This window comes from Triturus cristatus, chromosome 2_1, assembly GCF_964204655.1.
Source record: "Triturus cristatus chromosome 2_1, aTriCri1.1, whole genome shotgun sequence".
NCBI lineage: Eukaryota > Metazoa > Chordata > Amphibia > Caudata > Salamandridae > Triturus > Triturus cristatus.
In genome coordinates this window covers 407,113,788-407,118,787 of record NC_140581.1, presented here as the reverse complement: position 1 = coordinate 407,118,787, position 5,000 = coordinate 407,113,788, and positions in this window count along the sequence as shown.

The window sequence follows — 5,000 nt, the reverse complement described above, 5'->3', positions numbered from 1 at the left end:
GGGCCCGGCCGGGCCCCTGGAACCAGCCGGGGCTCCCGGGACCGCAGGCGATGGGGAAGCCTCCCCGGGCCCTCCGGACCGCGCCCCGGGCACCCTGCCGCGCGGCAGGACCCGGGACGGAGCCCGGGGCGGGGAGGCCGCCCTCCCCGGGGCCCCCAGGGGCCCGGCCGGGGCTCCGGAACCCAGACGAGCGAGGGGAGGCTCCCCGGCCACAACGGAACCCCGTCCCGGGCCTTTGGCAGTGCCGCAGGCTGGGGGACGGGGCCCGGGGCCGGAGACCCCGACCCGGGGCCCGGCCGGGCCCCTGGACCCAGCCGGGGCTCCGGGGACCGCAGGCGCAGGGGAAGCCTCCCCGGGCCCTCTGGACCCCTCCCCGGGCACCCTGCCACGCGGCAGGACCCGGGACGGAGCCCGGGGTGGGGAGGCCGCCCTCCCCGGGGCCCCCAGGGGCCCGGCCGGAGCTCCGGGACCCAGACGAGCGAGGGGAGGCTCCCCGGCCCCAACGGAACCCCGTCCCGGGCCTTTGGCAGTGCCGCAGGCCGGGGGACTGGGCCCGGGGCCAAAGGCCTCAACCCGGGGCCCGGCCGGGCCCCTGGAACCAGCCGGGGCTCCGGGGACCGCAGGCGCAGGGGAAGCCTCCCGGGGCCCTCCGGACCCCTCCCCGGGCACCCTGCCACGCGGCAGGACCCGGGACGGAGACCGGGGTGGGGAGCCTGCCCTCCCCGGGGCCCCCAGGGGCCCGGCCGGAGCTCCTGAACCCAATGCAGCCACGGGAGGCACCCCGGCCGCAACGGAACCCCGTCCCGGGCCTTTGGCAGTGCCGCAGGCCGGGGGACGGCGCCCGGGGCCGGAGACCCCGACCCGGGGCCCGGCCGGGCCCCTGGACCCAGCCGGGGCTCCGAGGACCGCAGGTGCAGGGGAAGCCTCCCCGGGCCCTCCGGACCCTTCCCCGGGCACCCTGCCACGCGGCAGGACCCGGGACGGAGACCGGGGCGGGGAGGCCGCCCTCCCCGGGGCCCGGCCGGAGCTCCTGAACCCAATCCAGCCACGGGAGGCACCCCGGCCACAACGGAACCCCGTCCCGGGCCTTTGGCGGTGCCGCAGGCCGGGGGACGGCACCCGGGGCCGGAGACCCCGACCCGGGGCCCGGCCGGGCCCCTGGACCCATCCGGGGCTCCCGGGCGCGCAGGGGAAGGCCCTCCGGCCACCCTGCCACACGGCAGGACCCAGTTGCCGGCTGAGGACCGAGAGGGGTCCCAGAGTACCCTGTCCCTAGTAATCCGGAGGAAGGCTACCCCCCGTTCTTGAAACCCGCACGCTCCGAGTGACGGAGGGGACCCTAGGGGCGAACGCACCCGGCCTCCTGGAGCCCCGGCTGGGATCCGAGAGGCAAATGGACCCTCATCGGGACTTCCAGGCCTGGCCCTGCCATCTGGTCGCCCCATTGGAAAGCATTGCGCGCGACCAGATGGCCGAGGGGAAAGGAGCCACCAGGTGGCCGGCAACTGAAAGGACTCCCGCCTGCCCACCCACCAGGGGCTCGGGGTGGGGACTCTGCTTCCCGGCTGGGCCTCAGGCACGGGGAGGACCACCGGAGCTCTCGGGGCCTGGGCGTACCCGGGGGAGGACTGCCCGGGACCCGTGGAGCCCGTCCCTGGGCACTTTGCCATGCCGCGGCCCGGAGGAGGGAAGCCCCAGGGACCTGGGAGGATGTTGCCCGGGCGTAGCCCATCTGGTCCCCGGCAATGAACCGCACAACCCCAGCATGGGTGTTTCGGCATACCCTGCCCCTACTAATCCGGAGGAAGGATACCCTCCTTTCTTGTAACCCGCGCGCTGCGAGTGACGGAGGGGACCCTAGGCGCGGACGCGCCCGGCCTCCTGGAGCCCTGGCTGGGATCCGGGAGGCGAATGGACCCTCATCGGGACTTCCAGGCCGGCCCGGCCATCTGGTCGCCCCATTGGAAAGCATTGCGCGCGATCAGATGGCCGAGGGGAAAGGAGCGACCGGATGGCCGGCAACTGAAAGGGCTCCCGTCTGCCCGAGCCATAGCGGTAGGGCTCCCGCCTGCCCACCCTCACACCAAGGGCTCGGGGGGGGACTCTGCTTCCCGGGTTGGCCTCGGGCACGGGGAGGTCCACCGGAGCTCTCGGGGCCTGGGCGCCCGGGGGAGGACTGCCCGGGACCCGTGGAGCCCGTCCCTGGGCACTTTGCCATGCCGCGGCCCGGAGGAGGGAAGCCCCCGGAGGCCTTGGAGGATGTTGCCCGGGCGTCGCCCATCTGGTCCCCGGCAATGAACCGCACAGCCCCAGCATGGGTGTTCCGGCATACCCTGCCCCTAATAATCCGGAGGAAGGATACCCCCCTTTCTTGTAACCCGCGCGCTGCGAGTGACGGAGGGGACCCTAGGCGCGGACGCGCCCGGCCTCCTGGAGCCCTGGCTGGGATCCGGGAGGCGAATGGACCCTCATCGGGACTTCCAGGCCGGCCCGGCCATCTGGTCGCCCCATTGGAAAGCATTGCGCGCGATCAGATGGCCGAGGGGAAAGGAGCGACCGGATGGCCGGCAACTGAAAGGGCTCCCGTCTGCCCGAGCCATAGCGGTAGGGCTCCCGCCTGCCCACCCTCACACCAAGGGCTCGGGGGGGACTCTGCTTCCCGGGTTGGCCTCGGGCACGGGGAGGTCCACCGGAGCTCTCGGGGCCTGGGCGCCCGGGGGAGGACTGCCCGGGACCCGTGGAGCCCGTCCCTGGGCACTTTGCCATGCCGCGGCCCGGAGGAGGGAAGCCCCCGGAGGCCTTGGAGGATGTTGCCCGGGCGTCGCCCATCTGGTCCCCGGCAATGAACCGCACAGCCCCAGCATGGGTGTTCCGGCATACCCTGCCCCTAATAATCCGGAGGAAGGATACCCCCCTTTCTTGTAACCCGCGCGCTGCAAGTGACGGAGGGGACCCTAGGCGCGGACGCGCCCGGCCTCCCGGAGCCCTGGCTGGGATCCGGGAGGCGAATGGACCCTCATCGGGACTTCCAGGCCGGCCCGGCCATCTGGTCGCCCCATTGGAAAGCATTGCGCGCGACCAGATGGCCGAGGGGAAAGGCGCGACCAGGTGGCCGGCAACTGAAAGGGCTCCCGTCTGCCCGAGCCATAGCGGTAGGGTTCCCGCCTGCCCACGCAGGGCTCCGTGGCTGCAGGGCTCTGGGCCTGCAGGGCTCCGGGGCTGCAGGGCTCCGGGGCTGCAGGGCTCCGGGGCTGCAGGGCTCTGGGCCTGCAGGGCTCTGGGCCTGCAGGGCTCCGGGGCTGCAGGGCTCCGGGGCTGCAGGGCTCTGGGGCTGCAGGGCTCCGGGGCTGCAGGGCTCCGGGGCTGCAGGGCTCCGGGGCTGCAGGGCTCTGGGCCTGCAGGGCTCCGGGGCTGCAGGGCTCCGGGCCTGCAGGGCTCCGGGGCTGCAGGGCCTTGGGCCTGCTAGGGTTCCGGGCCTGCAGGGCTCCAGGGCTCCGTGCTGAAGGGCTCCAGGGTCTGCAGGGCTTTGGGGCTGCAGGCCTCGGGGGACGCCCGGGAGACCCATGGAGCCCGTCCTGGGCACTTTGCCTCGCCGCGGGCTGGAGGAGGAAGCACCCGACGCCCCGGGGAAGTGTCGTCCGGGCTTGGCCCATCTGGTCCCCGCCTGAGAACCGCAATCCCCAGGAGGGGTGTCCCGGCATACCCTGCCCCTACTAATCCGGAGGAAGGCTACCCACCTTTCTTGTAACCCTCGCGCTCCGAGTGACGGAGGGGACCCTAGGCGCGGACGCGCCCGGCCTCCTGGAGCCCTGGCTGGGATCCGCGAGGCGAATGGACCCTCATCGGGACTTCCAGGCCGGCCCGGCCATCTGGTCGCCCCATTGGAAAGCATTGCGCGCGACCAGATGGCCGAGGGAAAGGTGCGACCAGATGGCCGGGACCGGAAGGACTCCCAGCTGCCCACACCGAGCCATAGCGGTAGGGCTCCCGACTGCCCTTGCAGGGCTCCGGGGCTCTGCACCAGGGTCCCTTGTCCCGGGCAGATGGACACTTGGCAGGCCGCAGGACGTGGGATCCCAGGCCCTGACCAAAAATCAGGAGGCCCGGGGCCGGTCCCTGCTTCTCAACACAGCCAGGCTGGGGAGGTCGGGGAGCCTGCCCAAGCACGAGGGACCCGTCCCGGGCACACAGTCCATGAGGTTGTGCGCTCGTTTTCCACAATTTTCTTCAGAATAGTGCGTAGTTGCGCTAGGCAAAGTCCGCCCAGCCCTACTCAGGATGTGCTCTCGTTTTCCACAAATTTTTTTAAAATTCTGCTACGCAAAGTCCGCCCAGCCCTAAGCAAACTCCTACTACGCAGTGGAAAGGACTTAGCCAGCCACCCACCCACCTGGCCCGGTCCCTGCTTCTGATCCCAGCCAGGTCTGGGGAGACTCCCTTCGCCCAATGGACCACGTCACGGGCACCCGGACCCTTACCAGGCCGCAGGACGGGTTCTCACAAACCACACGGTTGTATAGGGGTGGGCAGAAAACTACGCTCCGTCAGCGTAGCAGATAAAGCCAGCCACTCCTGCACACCGGCCCGGTCCCTGCTTCTGATAGCAGCCAGGCCGGAGAGAGCCTCCCTGGGCCCCGGTGGACCCCTGTCTCCAGCACCTAGACCCTCGGCTGTCTTGCAGGACGGGGGTGGCTCACGCACCCCGGGGCCCGCCGGACGGTGCAAGAGCCCCGGGCCCGGTCCCAGCTTCAGAACCCTAGCCAGGCCGGGGAGAAACTCCCTGGGCCCCGGTGGACACCCTTCCCCAGCGCATGGACCCTCGGCTGGCTTGCAGGACGGGGGGCTCCCGCTCCCTGGGACACTGGGACGGAGCACAAGCCCCGGACCCGGGCCCAGCTTCCGAACCCCAGCCAGGCCAGGGAGAGCCTCCCCGGGCCCTGGTGGACACCCTGTCCCCAGCGCCCGGACCCTCGGCTGGCTGGCGGGACAGGGGGCTCCCG